At 45.3% G+C, this 16,809-nt stretch overlaps 1 protein-coding gene across 13 annotated transcripts in view; it reads right to left on the bottom strand.

Moving 5' to 3' along the window:
* Positions 1 to 16,809, bottom strand: part of TSNARE1 (t-SNARE domain containing 1) — a 710,453-nt gene that overhangs the window by 582,185 nt on the left and 111,459 nt on the right. Inside the window, exon 1 of one of the 13 annotated variants that reach the window (XM_077809730.1) lies at positions 6,961 to 6,987. The exons of the other annotated variants lie outside the window; for them this stretch is intronic. The gene's annotated coding sequence lies outside the window, so the exon portion shown is untranslated. Of the gene's footprint in view, positions 1 to 6,960; positions 6,988 to 16,809 lie in introns of those variants that run through there. 13 annotated transcript variants of the gene reach the window in all.

The raw sequence follows: 16,809 nt of genomic DNA, 5'->3' as shown, positions 1-16,809 counted from the left end.
CCTGCAGCCAGGGACTCTGGGTGGCTGGAGCCAGTGCTTGTGCTGCCCGCCAGTGTTCGGGGGGGGGGGCACTGCCCGCTTGGCACTCTGGGGCTTCGGAGGGTCAGGCCGCCCGGGATGCTTGGGCGTGGGGGGGGGGACGGGTGGTCGTATGGGGGAGGGGCTTTGGGCTCTGGTGGGGCAAGGGAGGTGGGAGGGGTAGAGCCTCAGGCAGAAGAGGAGGGCTGGGCCAGTGGCTAGCCTCCCCAAGCCCATGGTTCACCCTCTGCCTATATGTATGATTTCAAGATCCTGTTCTCCTGAGTTATCAGTGACTTTAAAACAAGTAACGGTGTCTTTAATGGAGAGTGTCACTGCCTCACACACACACACACATCCATTTTTATCAACTCTCTCCTTCCTACACAGGTAATAACCAGTGATTCTGACATTCCAATTATGCAAATCATCCCACCAGGCTTCAGTAACACTAATTAGATCAAATTTCGGCTCATGAATGCGACTTTCCCATTCCACTTGCTTGTTCCACTCAGTTCTTCTGCACTAGCACAATGTGACAGAGGGATATTTAAATTTCAAAAAAAAAACTTAATTCATTTTAATTTAAATTCATGAAGGTGAATTAGTAAGTTTCTACCCTATGACATGCCTGGAAAGAGAAGAAAAAAGAAACACTCCTCTAGGTTGTGTGTTTTAACGGGCAGACTCTTAACAAGATCTTGGGCATTAGCAACAAGCGTGCCCCAAATCCAGAACACATTGGCTAAAAGGTGCTCCAGGATCAAATAATTAGGTGCTCAATCTGCCACCATAATCAACCCACGCTAATCCACAGCTGGGTACTCAGTCTACGCTCGCTGAAGATGCAGAAAGGCATCAGTAACATGCCATCCTACAAAACGCACCAACAGACTGACCAGAAATTGCTGTCCAGGAGAAAACCGACAACACAGCAGATAGAAATTCAATGGAGAGACTCATACAACCCGCTACTTGTCCCTTGGGACTTTCAGTTGGGGAGCATTAAAGGATCCCTCGGCACATTTTTCCTCCTCCCTAAAAGAGGACACGAACCCAAGTGTCCTGGCCAAATTCCCACTTGGATAGTACCATTCAACCTCCCTAAAATTCTCACTCTGGAAAGCTTCCTGTGTGAAACCGTTAGATAGTGTTTCTGTATGCTGTTAAATAGGTACTATCCTCCCACCCCAGAAGGGGCTGCATTTCAGCATTGGGCAAAGTATTTACTGTATATGTAACAAGCCAAATTCTGCTCTCACTTACACTCATATAACCCCAATCAACTTCAGAATAGAAGATGCTCTAGAAATGTCCTCTATTTTTTTTTCTCTTCTTTTATTAGCAACTAGTCCCATTTCACAGTCTCGTAGTGTACATACTGGGCTCCCACATGGCCATCCAGGAGTCCAAAATGTCAGTTTTATCATTAAAAATCATTTCCAAATGCACTTTTCACAGTTTATTCATAGCAAAGAGTGGCTCCTTACTGAGTGAACTTTCAGTTCGTTTCAATGAGCAGAACTGGTTCAACATTTCCCATAAACTCCTGCATCCCATCTACATTATTCATATTTTAAATGGCTATTTCTTCCCATTGACAAACAAGAACAGAATGTATTGGGTTTCATTTTTGTGCCTTTCAACAGTGTGAAAACGCTACCTGTGTATTTCATTCCAGAGGAAAAGTCTGAAGAACCAACAACCTGCCACAATTAAGGTTAGAAATATCAATTAAAAATAACTCCAATTTATGATATTTTGTTTCTGCCAAGGACAAAACTGCTATTTGTGTATGTAATGGAAGAATTACAGATCCAGCCAAGTGAAGAGGGCCATATAAATATAAAATTATGATTATTAGTGAGGCTTTTATTCAGTTCAAGTGAACATGCTGCAGCAGAATGGCAAGATCCCTTAATGGTACAGTCTATACAACGGCCTAGAAGCCAAAGATAGAAAAGATCTAATTAGAGAATCAAATCCATCCATCTGGGGCCAGTGGAGCATTGTACCATTGGTCTATTCTCCATCGCATTGTCAAGACCAGTTTTCAGTGTATCAAGGCTGGAGCTTCCACTAGTTACATTCTAGGCAGGTTTCAGAGTAACAGCCGTGTTAGTCTGTATTCGCAAAAAGAAAAGGAGGACTTGTGGCACCTTAGAGACTAACCAATTTATTTGAGCATGAGCTTTCGTGAGCTACAGCTCACTTCATCGGATGCATACCGTGGAAACTGCAGCAGACTTTATATATACACAGAGAATATGAAACAATACCTCCTCCCACCCCACTGTCCTGCTGGTAATAGCTTATCTAAAGTAATCGTCAGGTTAGGCCATTTCCAGCACAAATCCAGGTTTTCTCACCCTCCACCCCCCCCCCACAAATTCACTCTCCTGCTGGTGATAGCCCATCCAAAGTGACAACTCTTTACACAATGTGCATGATAATGAAGTTAGGCCATTTCCTGCACAAATCCAGGTTCTCTCACTCCCTCACCCCCCTCCAAAAACCCACCCCCATACACACACAGACTCACTCTCCTGCTGGTAATAGCTCATCCAAACTGACCACTCTCCAAGTTTAAATCCAAGTTAAACCAGAACATCTGGGGGGCGTGGGGGTAGGAAAAAACAAGAGGAAATAGGCTACCTTGCATAATGACTTAGCCACTCCCAGTCTCTATTTAAGCCTAAATTAATAGTATCCAATTTGCAAATGAATTCCAATTCAGCAGTTTCTCGCTGGAGTCTGGATTTGAAGTTTTTTTGTTTTAAGATAGCGACCTTCATGTCTGTGATTGCATGACCAGAGAGATTGAAGTGTTCTCCGACTGGTTTATGAATGTTATAATTCTTGACATCTGATTTGTGTCCATTTATTCTTTTACGTAGAGACTGCCCAGTTTGACCAATGTACATGGCAGAGGGGCATTGCTGGCACATGATGGCATAAATCACATTGGTGGATGTGCAGGTGAACGAGCCTCTGATAGTGTGGCTGATGTTATTAGGCCCTGTGATAGTGTCCCCTGAATAGATATGTGGGCACAACTGGCAACGGGCTTTGTTGCAAGGATAAGTTCCTGGGTTAGTGGTTCTGTTGTGTGGTATGTGGTTGTTGGTGAGTATTTGCTTCAGGTTGCGGGGCTGTCTGTAGGCAAGGACTGGCCTGTCTCCCAAGATTTGTGAGAGTGTTGGGTCATCCTTTAGGATAGGTTGTAGATCCTTAATAATGCGTTGGAGGGGTTTTAGTTGGGGGCTGAAGGTGACGGCTAGTGGCGTTCTGTTATTTTCTTTGTTAGGCCTGTCCTGTAGTAGGTAACTTCTGGGAACTCTTCTGGCTCTATCAATCTGTTTCTTTACTTCCACAGGTGGGTATTGTAGTTGTAAGAAAGCTTGACAGAGATCTTCTAGGTGTTTGTCTCTGTCTGAGGGGTTGGAGCAAATGCGGTTGTATCGCAGAGCTTGGCTGTAGACGATGAATAGGTTGGAATATGAACAAGAGGCTGCTCGGCAGCTCTCCAACACCACTTTCTACAAGCCATTACCCTATGATCCCACTGAGAGTTACCAAAAGCAACTACAGCATATGCTCAAGAAACTTCCTGAAAAAGCACAAGATCAAATCTGCACAGACACACCCCTGGAACCCCGACCTGGGATATTCTATCTACTACCCAAGATCCATAAACCTGGAACTCCTGGGCGCCCCATCATTTCAGGCATTGGCACCCTGACAGCAGGATTGTCTGGCTATGTAGACTCCCTCCTCAGGCCCTACGCTACTAGCACTCCCAGCTACCTTCGAGACACCACTGACTTCCTGAGGAAACTACAATCCATCGGTGATCTTCCTGATAACACCATCCTGGCCACTATGGATGTAGAAGCCCTCTACACCAACATTCCACACAAAGATGGACTACAAGCCGTCAGGAACACTATCCCCGATAATGTCACGGCTAACCTGGTGGCTGAACTTTGTGACTTTGTCCTTACCCATAACTATTTCACATTTGGGGACAATGTATACCTTCAGATCAGCGGCACTGCTATGGGTACCCGCATGGCCCCACAGTATGCCAACATTTTTATGGCTAACTTAGAACAACGCTTCCTCAGCTCTCGTCCCCTAAAGCCCCTACTCTACTTGCACTATATTGATGACATCTTCATCATCTGGACCCATGGAAAAGAAGCCCTTGAGGAATTCCACCATGATTTCAACAATTTCCATCCCACCATCAACCTCAGCCTGGTCCAGTCCACACAAGAGATCCAATTCCTGGACACTACAGTGCTAATAAACGATGGTCACATAAACACCACCCTTATACCAGAAACCTACTGACCGCTATTCCTACCTGCATGCCTCCAGCTTTCACCCTGACCACACCACATGATCCATCGTCTACAGCCAAGCTCTGCGATACAACCGCATTTGCTCCAACCCCTCAGACAGAGACAAACACCTACAAGATCTCTGTCAAGCTTTCTTACAACTACAATACCCACCTGCGGAAGTAAAGAAACAGATTGATAGAACCAGAAGAGTTCCCAGAAGTTACCTACTACAGGACAGGCCTAACAAAGAAAATAACAGAACGCCACTAGCCGTCACCTTCAGCCCCCAACTAAAACCCCTCCAACGCATTATTAAGGATCTACAACCTATCCTAAAGGATGACCCAACACTCTCACAAATCTTGGGAGACAGGCCAGTCCTTGCCTACAGACAGCCCCGCAACCTGAAGCAAATACTCACCAACAACCACATACCACACAACAGAACCACTAACCCAGGAACTTATCCTTGCAACAAAGCCCGTTGCCAATTGTGCCCACATATCTATTCAGGGGACACTATCACAGGGCCTAATAACATCAGCCACACTATCAGAGGCTCGTTCACCTGCACATCCACCAATGTGATTTATGCCATCATGTGCCAGCAATGCCCCTCTGCCATGTACATTGGTCAAACTGGACAGTCTCTACGTAAAAGAATAAATGGACACAAATCAGATGTCAAGAATTATAACATTCATAAACCAGTCGGAGAACACTTCAATCTCTCTGGTCACGCAATCACAGACATGAAGGTCGCTATCTTAAAACAAAAAAACTTCAAATCCAGACTCCAGCGAGAAACTGCTGAATTGGAATTCATTTGCAAATTGGATACTATTAATTTAGGCTTAAATAGAGACTGGGAGTGGCTAAGTCATTATGTAAGGTAGCCTATTTCCTCTTGTTTTTTCCTACCACCACCCCCCCCAGATGTTCTGGTTTAACTTGGATTTAAACTTGGAGAGTGGTCAGTTTGGATGAGCTATTACCAGCAGGAGAGTGAGTCTGTGTGTGTATGGGGGTGGGTTTTTGGAGGGGGGTGAGGGAGTGAGAGAACCTGGATTTGTGCAGGAAATGGCCTAACTTCATTATCATGCACATTGTGTAAAGAGTTGTCACTTTGGATGGGCTATCACCAGCAGGAGAGTGAATTTGTGGGGGGGGGGGGTGGAGGGTGAGAAAACCTGGATTTGTGCTGGAAATGGCCTAACCTGACGATTACTTTAGATAAGCTATTACCAGCAGGACAGTGGGGTGGGAGGAGGTATTGTTTCATATTCTCTGTGTATATATAAAGTCTGCTGCAGTTTCCACGGTATGCATCCGATGAAGTGAGCTGTAGCTCACGAAAGCTCATGCTCAAATAAATTGGTTAGTCTCTAAGGTGCCACAAGTCCTCCCATTCTAGGCAGGAAAACAGATTTATATGAGAACCATTACACATCATTTAAAAATCTGAGGACAAAAGAGAGAAGTAAGAAAGCAAGATGTGTTAGTGCTTATGTAGCTTGCCTGCTTTGGAGCAGACCCAGGAAAATGCAGAGCATTCTCCCAGACCCTACAGACATCAATGGGACTGGAGACTTTTCCTTTAAACTTACCCAATGTCCTCCTTCCACTCTATGTCTCAGGATAAAAAGACAGAGCAGAGCAAATGAAAGCCAGCGTGTCCGAAAAAAGCAAATGAAAGCCAGCGTGTCCGAAAAAATAATTTACTGGCATGCCCAGGTTTCCAGCCAATAGGGCTGTGTGTAGTAATTATGTGTAATTTATTTAATCACCAACAATTAGTCCCCTAACCATGCCTCCGAGCCGAATCTGTATCACCTCATGCAGAGTCTCTCATAAGATGGCATCAGAGAATAATGAAGCAGCACCAAAATAAAAGTGGATTAATCAAAAAAACCAAATAACTTTGAATATTTCACAGCCGCTACGGACAACTTAATCTTGAGCAGTTTTAGCTTAATGGCTTGAGTACTAGCAGGTTAACTATGTACTGCGGATTGTCAAGAAGGCACTTCCAGATGCTGCCAGTTGGGTTCCATCCAAGATAACAGAACGATTTAGCTTCTTTAAGTGCCCCCCATCTGAACTATACAAGCAATCAGACTCTCTCCCTCGCTCACTCTCATCTTCGGTCATAAGGGAGGCTTCAAGCCAAAGGGAACGGGAACGGGGAGGAGAAGCACATTCTAGCTCTGCTCTTCCTATTTCATTAATTGGTTGTATTTATGGAATCACATTTCACATTAAAAGAGCCAGTCGGCTATAATGAGATTCTCCAGCATCCTCCCACAATTGGACAGGAGCAACTGGATGGTTTTTTTCTGGGGCTTTTTAAGACAGAACAAGTCTAATATATTACACATTAAAAAAAAAAAGAAAAAAAAAAGAAAAAAGGGTTTTTGTAATACAATTGTAACATGTAAGCCAACTTATTACCGAGCTGTAGGGGACAGGGACAAAAAGCACAGATGCTCAGCAGCATATGCAGATTTTAAAAAGTCTTATTATTCTTCAGTGTCTGCCTAGTGCAGTTCCACTCTGAATAGCCACCATTAAGTTTGGTGTAAACAATGCTTACCTGGCTGGGCACAAGTTATGTTGGCTGGAAAACTAGACAAATGACTGCGACGGGGTTGGGACTCACCACCGCAGCGCCTCCTGTTGGTACCTTTGGGAAATAGCTCAGTTCATGTGGAGCACCCTCTGCCGGTGGTGTCCCGTCCGTCTCTCGCCCTTGACTGGCGTCTCAACCCATGTTGCTCCCAGCTCGTGGCATCCTCTTCCGGACACTGCCCTCCAGCAGTGCCCCCAAGTCCACCACACTCGCCCCCTTCCTGGGGGGTGGGGGGCGGGGGAGAGGGGTTAACAGCAATCTTTCCAGTTCGCTCCTGCTGCAGTGGCCAACCACAGCCCCTCGAGTCTAGCCCCTCTGTTCAAGGGCCTGTCACAGCCACCCTTCCATGGCCAGATGCTGTACAAGGAGGAAGAGGGGGACCCAGGCTCACCCACTACTCTGGGTCCTGACCCAGGGACCCTCTAGTGGCAGCCTCCCTGCCTTCCATCTCTCCCCTTGTTTAACTATCCCTGGGCCACTTCCCCTCTGGCCCTTCGCACTCTCTAGGCCCTTTCTATCAGGGCCCGCAATCTGGCAGGTATTGGGCTGGAGCCCTTCTATGCTCCCCGAGCCTGCCCAGCACTGCTCTGTCCGAGCTGCCTGTCTCCTGCTCAGAAGACCGACCATCCCCCATGAAGGTCTGGGACAGACTGCCTGCTCCCTTCCTGGGCAGCCTTATATAGGGCCTAGCCTAGCCCTGATTGGCACCCAGTAGGCCTTTTCCTGATTCGCTGCCCTTCTGTGCAGCCGCTCTGGCCTACCCCACCACAATGACATAAGATGATTCCAGGTGTTTGGCCAATACGCTATATAGACAGAGGGTGGCAGTGTTCTGATTTGAAAAGAAAATCTGAGAACATATGGAATTCCTTTGTACAGGTGAGTGTCTCAGAACATACAGCTATTTGAGCACTAACAAGTGACCCAACCTCGCTGGTTACAGATAACTCTGGAGGTGCATCAGGTAACACAAGAGGGACTGTGTAAAAATAACACCATCTTACCAAATGCATCTGCTCCCTGTGTGTCTCAGAGTCAGCGCCACTACCTTTCCTGACCAAAACAAGGTCCAGCTCCCCTAGCACCGCAAAAGCATCGGGAACAGTGAGATGGGAGTCTGTTCTGCCTCACGTTTCATCAAAAGAACTGTCAAGCTCAGTTCGGACTGCTGAATCTTTGTCACCGGTGACAACGTAAAACAGAAAGAGCAACCAGTTCTCCAGATTGAGTTTGCAGCACTGCTAGTTAGGGAAAAAAACAAAAATCAGTTTTTTGTGTATAGTAAACTGAGCACATTGGGACGACATTGAGAGAAGAAATACTGGACCCTGTGCTACAATGTCACTTGCAGAGTCACTTTTCTGATTACAACTGTACTTTAAATGGCAGTTTTAAAGGTTACCAAAGTCACCCTTTAGCCATATCATCTTAAATGAACTTTGAAGAAAAACACAAAACACAACCAACCAACTGAGAAGCCGCAAGTTGAGGACAAAACTTCTGGGTGAATACTGAAAAAAGTTTTCCACAAATAAACTTGAATCTTTAAAAGGCTGGCCACTGGCTGGGCCTGCATCCTTACTGCATTTGCTTTCCAGGAACATTCTAGCAAATCAGTTGACTAGCAGGAATATTTGAAGCAGTGAATTTTCAGTGATTATTGCAGAATATTCTAACTCATGACTGAGAGCATTTTTACCAGAACCTTGATTTAGATAGCAAGACCTCATCAACTCAGGGAACAGAAGCATATCATATGACCTGCATTTCCAAGCAAAATGGCTCTCTTTTCAAATACTGATAGCATGCATTGCCAAATAGGGCTACACCTCAAGACTGCAGTGTGTACCCGTTTTTTGCCCATCTAACAGCCCATCTGACCTTTTGCCCTTCAGCAGCAAGTTTAAGGTAAAATGCAGATGTCATATTTATTCGTCTAAGTGTCCAATCCCTTAATTAGGGCAGTCAGGGCCGTGTGCACTATTCCTGATGCTGGTACTCAGCTGCAGTGTTACTTTAGCCATTTAACCATTCTGTACTCTACTTTACCATCAATTGAATAGCAAAATATTGCTTTCCTATCTCTCAGGAGTGTTGTGAGGGTAAATGTTTCTAACGTGTTAAGACCCTTAAGTGAAAAGCACACAGAAGCAGAAAGTATGCGTCGTAGTTTCAACAATATCCTGTGGAAATGAGTTCCAAAGGTTAACTATGCATATTTTAAAAATTATTTTCATTTATCTTCTAGAAATGTGTTGCCATTTCAATTCAGAGCTCCCTCTTTGCTCTTGTCTCATGGGAGCTGGTGATCTTGATGCACCGTAAGCCTCAAAGCTTCCCTGTCCATGACACTGTGAAGACCAATAACAATTTCGTTAGCCCTAATGAGCTGACCAAACCCGCTTTGGATGTTTAGATTTCAAAGAGAGCCCCCCACCACCACCACTCTGAACATAACCGGAGCACCAGCAGCCCACAACATAGCACCTCCCTCACCCACAGATTCCCCAGCATTAAACACACTGTTCTTGGGGACGTATGCGGCAGCTCAGGATGGCTGTGGCTGAGGCGGGCATGATCTTTGTCTGAGGAAGGCAGGGCAGGAAGAGGACAGGAGGTGACAAAACTCTAATTGCTGCCAGAACTGAGGAGGATGGGAAAGGGGTCATTCAGAAAGGTGCGTTCTCTTTGGTGGAGCTGGCAATCTTCTTCCCAGCTCAGCCTAGATCGCAGATTTGCGTCACCATGCCTCAGAAAGCCAGTGATTCAGTATAGCCACAAAAAGCCCATAGAGTTCTCAGCACCCCACCGATGCTAGCATGGAATCGAGATGCCAAAGCCTAGGGCAATTGGCCTCTTGTCCTTCAGGGAGGGAGGCGAACATACAAGGATGAGGAGGCAAAGGAGATGAGAGAGGAACAGCATTCCCTCGCTGAGTCCAACGAGCATGTCACACTTAAGTTGGGAACAAAGACATGAAGGGTTTGACTGCACTGGCACGTCGTCAGCAAAACTTTTGTCTTCCGGGGGTGTTAATAAAACACACACACCCCGAAAGACAACAGGTTTACCGACGAAAAGCGCCGGTGTGAAGAGCGCTCTCCTTCCGAGCGAGCCTCAGCAGCTCGTGGAGGGTGGAAGATGTTCGTCAGCGGGAGAGAGCTCTCCTGCCGACAAACAGCAGCTACGCAGCGTGCCTTCTAGCGGGACGGCTCTAGCGGCACGGACGTGTTGCTAAAAGCCTTGTCGCGTAGCCATAGCCTTAGTATTACACAGGAGGCATGGAATCCCTTGAATTAAAATCACTGTTGTAAACATTGTACGAAAGATTAGAGTACACACACACAACCTTTAAGTCAGGCATTCCCTAACTTTTCAGTCCTTGACTTTGCAACTTCGAAGTTGTTTTAAGATAGGTTGTTGTGTGTGTACTGTGTATGTGCGTGTACATGTACACACGTACACACAGAGACATATTATACTGTCAGTTCTACCCGCTATGCCTACAATACACACATTTTTTTTAAACACAGGAACTTAAGTGTGAAATAGTTACAGTTGCTACACATGCAACAAAAGCAAATAAATAAGAATTAACTCACCCAACAAGTACGTATCCTCTACGCTCCCATCCCCAGGCGCACACTTTGTTGCGACCACAACCAATACACCACAGCCTCAACCCTCCGCTCTGCACACACCTCTTCACTAATCTTCCCCCTCCCGGTACTGTTATGGATGCTTGGTGCTGCAGTATGTTGTGGTAGGAGGGGGGCAGTCTGATATTGGGGATGTTGGAAGGCATGCATCCCTTGTGTGGCAGAATTCCTTTCCTTTCCTTTCTTTTGTGGGTTTGTGTCAGGCATGTTGTGTGTGTTGCAACCCTGACTGCTTCAGAATGGAGCTTTCTGTGTCTTCGTTTTCCGGATTTGGAGTTTTTTTAAACATATACGCATGGGGGAGCGATTTGATGAGGAGGTGAATGTGTGCGTACTGTCCCAAGGCTGTGTCTCAAAAGTGCATCTACTGACAGAGAAGACGTTATCCATTAGCAGCTGATCTTGATAAATCCATCTCTGTTGGAAGCAGTGCATAAAATCTCCTCCATAATACATATCCACACACATGTATTCATATACTCATACAGCTACTTTCAAGTTTTCCGTGAGAATGAAATTAAAATACGTGAATACATATATACAGCGATCTACAAATATGAAAGCAGCTAGTTTCAGCATTTGGAATAAGGCTAGGCAAATATTGCACTTGTTATACAAGAACCGTCTCAAAAATTATTTAAATGAACATGAAAATTAACTTTTGCCTTGGCACTCCTGGCAAGTCACACACACCACCCTTGGAACTGCAAGATTTGGATACCTCTGCTCCAATGTCTTATCTAACCGGGACCCAACAATCTAATTTCCTGTCTTCGTTTGCTTCCCAAAGACGGAACGAGATTAGCACAATTTTCCCCTATGGTGGAACTCCATCTTAGCTAAGAGTAACGTTCCCCCACTTCAGATCTCCAGCTACAGTCAGTCTAGTCCCTAGATATCATTTCCTCCTTTATTCTCTTCATATCCCAGTGGCCTACAGGGGTCTACTGTTGCGAACAACGAGGTCTGAGCGAGTACGTTACCAGTGCAGGCTTGCTTCCCAAGCCAGCAGACATCAGGTCTGGGCAGGGCAAACTCAAGTGACAGCCCCATTTAGGGAAACCAATACAAAAATCAACACACTAGACAGCTGTTGATGCATCCTGTTAGCAGGTGTCTGAATGCGGCATGAAGGTGCAGTGCAGTTACCATTGGGACATACCAGCAGGTGGATCCACTTAGACTCAACAGGACAAGGAGGTTAAAGTTGGGACTGAAGTGTTCCTACAGGAGAAGCCTAGGAACAAAGGGGAAAAGCTAAGACTGAGGTTTATGTTCTTTTATTTGAGTTACCAGGTAGGGAGTAAAAATGTGGATTATTCACAGTGAGCAGGGTATAACACCGCATGCTTATAAGTGCCTTCACTGCCTGTTCTTCAACTTAACTATTCACAGCCACGTGAAAACTCCAGTGCCTTACAAAAAGTGTTCTAATCACTACACTGAATGCCAGAAAGAACATTATAGGTAACAGTCACTAATTAAAAAGCAGAAATATACTACAGTGACAAGGGCCACGTATGAACTTAGCTAGCCAGCAGGAATCTTCCATCTTGACAATCGGATAACAGAGCTGAAGTGTTCACTTTTGGAAAGGACCGAAAACTTTCCAAGTGGGGTGCCTAGACTCGGGACCCTAAAACTTGGATGCCTATTTTACATCTCGGGTATGTCTATGCTGCAAGCGAAGGTCTGACTGCCATACAGTTAGGCATCCTTTTGCTAGCTTTAATCTAGCTAGCTCAGGCAGCAGCAGCAGTATAGATGTGGTGATATGGGTTTCAACATGGGCGAGCAACCGGAGTACATATCCAAGGTCGACCGGTGGTCTTGTACTCCGGTTGCTAGCCTATGCTGAAGCCATGTCACCATGGTCCGCACTACCGCTGTTAAAGTTAGATTACAGTTCGAACAGGTGTCCCTGTCCGTGGTACAATCACACCTTCCACTTGCAGTGTAGACACAGTCTTAGTGGGAGTTTGAAACTGACACTAGACCAACAGAATGGGGGGAAGTGATGATGATGTATGGCACAACTACAAGGCTGGATTGGAGTGTTTCTAACGGGCGGCAGCATGACTCACGAGAAAAGCTCAGCATGTGATTCCCGCGGCCGATTCCACGCACAACCACCAAATGAGAACATCCAGCAGAATGCTCACATTGTGTATCTACAGCCTATATATATATATATCGATGACATTTTAAATTTGCTAATTGATTTTAAAGGGGAAAACTAAACCTTTAAACTTTTGGCAGATGAAGAGTTTTTTTGGTGCTGTGAACTTTTTTTTTTTTTAAAGGCCTAATTTTAAAACTGCAAGTTTACCATGGATAGAGTCCAGCAGGGAGGTAAGTGCCTTTCACTTGGAAGTATTTTTTCTCCTTTTAAAAGAAAGAACAAAAGAAACAAACTTGAACAAACTTACCTTACAATGTAAGGTAAACTGTCTGACCTCCAAGGCTTTGAGTACAGCGCATCTGATTCTCTTATGCCATACTGGACTTACTGCTCAAAAGCATTGCTAAAATAACAATTACTGATCAAACAGCAGCTTCATGGACAGAGCTATGTACAGCATCTCTAAGAAATGCCTTGAAAACGTCCTTTTTCTTTCCTTTATGTCACCATTCATTGAGCACTCACCTCTCAAAGGAATTAAATCTAATTACTGGAGTTTTTAATTTATACAGACATTGTGTCCCATCCCAAAGGTGACTGCAACTCTTGGATGAGGAAAAGTAAATATATTTAGATTTTGGTATTTGTCTATTCTAATGGAAGACTAGAGCTAAACCTGTATACAAATTTGTAATTCTTTAAAGCATTTTGAATCTTGAAAAAAGGCACTATACTCACATTGCTCACATATTGCTCACATCCAAATAAAGCATCCATTTGCTTATTATCAATGACTTTTCAATCCCTCCATATCTGGGTGTCTCGCCCATGCTTTCCTCAATGAGTGTATGTTCTAGGCACTATCGAATCATCGCTCCCTCTAGGAACAGCAGAAATTGACCATAAAAGGAACGCAGCGATCAGCACTACCTTTTGGCTGGAAAATTAAGCAGATTGTTTCTCAGGAATATATTTGGAGCCAAACGTTCACATTTAGCCACATGCAATGGCATGCACCCATTTGTATGCACTCAAGTCCTGATCCAAAGCCTACTGAAGTCAATGGGTTATTGTTATTATTTATTGTTTGTACTTCCATAGCATCTAGTAGCCCTCAACCAAACTCAAGGTTATCAGAGCTGCGTACTTTCAATATTACTTTGTAGTGCAGAATGCTGGGGAATGAGAAAGTCTGACATGTCCCAACTGTCTTCATTCCATACAACCTCCCTCAGAAAAATCCTCTGTATCTTTTGGCCCAGAACAATCTTAAAACAAGATCTACTGACAGAGTGCAGCCAAGAGGATACGAGCACCATCATTGCCAGGAAGCACTGGAGATGGATTGGCCATGTGCTTCGCATGGAAACGGATTCCATAACCACAGTAGCAATAAGATGGACACCTGAAGGCAAGCGAAAATGAGGCTGCCCAAAAGCAGCATGGCGAAGAGCTGTGGAAGCCGAGATGAAACCCTGAGGCACAGCTGGGGAACCATTGCAAGACTTGCCAGAAATAGACAGGAGTGGAGGAGCTTCGTCACTCCCCTAACCAACAGAGACGTAATGGGAACATGATGATGATGATGATGATAGTAGTCCTCATCATGGACCACGACCTCTGATGCTTGCCAGAAGTACCTAGGGATGTGAAGCACTTTGCTACCACCTGGGAGGCTAGTCAGTCCCTGGCGGACGTCAGCTCCCCAACTCAACCACCCACAGGCAGCACAAGCACTCCCCTCTGGGCCCGGAGGTCCCACTGTCTACAGGTTAGCTATAGGCACAATCCAACCCTCCCAAGTGTCTCCCTGAACTGTCCAGCCCTGTTCCACTGGACCCTTGCCATATTCACAGTTTCTCGGCTTCTCAAGAAACAGGGCTTACCAGTTCCACCTCAGACCACTGCTCCACTGAACACACAGCACCTCAATACATTTACACCAAGATCACACACAAGTTTATCTAACAAAGCACAGAGAGTCAAGTAACAGCAAGTAGAAGTACTGGAAACAAATGGTCACATAGGAAACAAAATCATAACACGCATTCTAGAGCCTAGACTTAATTAACTAGATACGCTCATCTCTTGTAGTAATGCTCACCCAAAATTGTTGCAGTGCTTTACAGCTGTGACCCTCCTTTCATGAGACAGATGTGCTGTCAGCTTGTGTCCTAGGTGAAGGACTCAGTTTGTTTCTTTGCCCCTTAAAATATACCAGTACAATCCTTTGTCTTTATTCATAAACAGGACCCCCTCAGCCTTCCCCCGCCCTACTGTTCCGTTCATCTTGTAGATTTCCTTTCTTGTAAATTTCATGTTCTCTTATTTCATTTGTGGCTCACTACGAAAATAGGCATACGTTGTGAGGCATACAATAAAGAAATGACCGGACAGGAAAATAGGTGTCTTACCTCCTGTGACCCAAAGAACCCCTTAATGCCACCTGGCAAGGGGATGCAGGGAGGTTACAGGGATCTCCTGAGTCTGGTGTTTATATTCCAGTTCACCAAAGTGCCATGTGAGGTCTCAAATAAAAGCTGGTATCACACTAGTCATCAATATCATTGTGAAACATGTGCACAGACACTGTGTAAGAATTCTGCATATGCTGAAAATATGTTCTTAAAGTCTGCGTCTGGGGGGACTGATCACCAGAAAAGTTGAAAAGCTGGTTTCCTGTCAGGTAAGAGATACTTATCTTTCTACCTGTTTCCATGTATATTGAGTATTGTCTCATTCACTGTGGGTCTCCTACCACGACTCTCAACTGAATGCAAATGAAGGACTGTAAGAACTACAAAAAATACAGAAAGAAAGGGAAAAGAGTTGAGGAGAGAACCATATCTTGAGGTGCACTTCAAAGGTTTGCTTTATTATATTTGGGGGGAAGAGAAGATACAGGGGCCAAGGACATAAGATGATCACAATATCCCTCCCCGCCCCTTGGTATGGCATTGCACAAGTGGGTGTGCTACAGAGGGGTATGGCTGCATATGCAGCATCCAATCTTGGCACCTGTCTGACACACAACATTGCAGTAGTCGGACCACGAGCTTGACAGCTCCCACTTGCTCATCTTCGAACTTGAGCGTCCGACTTAGAACAGATTCTTGCTTTTAATCCTTTTCCCCATTCTCAGCTCCAGCCCTGACTGACATGACACTCCAGCCACAGCAAAAGTCACCCTACAATGCAGGCAGGAAAATGGAAGGATGGGCTGATAAGCATAAGTCCATTAAATACAAAAGACAAAGATTGCCCAGCAAAAACTCTATGCTGTCAAACAAAACTAGGATCATGATGATCTCACTGAGGAAGGGAATTTCAGGACATGCAGGGAACAATCCAGGTGGATTCTGCTAGGGTCAGATCCTCATTTCCTCAAGAGACATGTAGAACCCCCTTTCCCTTTTATTACTGTTATAATGGACTCCTATTGCTGTTCCCACTGCCGTCTCTTTAGTTCTCTCCCAGGAGACACTGATCCCAAAACAGTTCCATTTTCTTTCCTCGCTGAGACCTATTCATGCTCTGACAGTGGATACAAAGCTGAAGGCAGACAGAGGGAGGGAAGGAGCAGAAAAAAAAATGCACAGAGAGCAGGAACAGCCCCATGACGTCTCTTGTAAGGAGTGATGCCTTCTGCCGGGGCACTGCTGCTGCTGCCCCCCGAGTCCCACCCCAGACAATGGGTGAGAGAAGTAACAGACATTACTTTTACATGGGGCTTCACAGTTTCAGGAAGCTCTAAACATTAACTAATCCTCATAATATCCCTGTGTGGCAGGTATTATCCCCATATGAGAGGGGGGAAACTGAGGCACAAAGCAGCTAAGTGACTTGCCCAGGATAGTCAGGGGTCCAGCCTGGAACCCAGGAGTCCTGCCTCCATTTCCTCTGTTCTGACCATTATGCACTACGTCTGCTGAGTAATCGTTCATGTTGCAATGATGGCTGTCTTCTTTCCTTGTCCGTAAACCGGTGGGCGCACTAACACCCCCTAGTGAGCCACTGCTTTGAAAAATCAGA

This window comes from Eretmochelys imbricata, chromosome 2, assembly GCF_965152235.1.
Source record: "Eretmochelys imbricata isolate rEreImb1 chromosome 2, rEreImb1.hap1, whole genome shotgun sequence".
Lineage (NCBI taxonomy): Eukaryota > Metazoa > Chordata > Testudines > Cheloniidae > Eretmochelys > Eretmochelys imbricata.
Note: the sequence above shows the minus strand (reverse complement) of the source record. Positions and strands in the feature narration are given on the sequence as shown.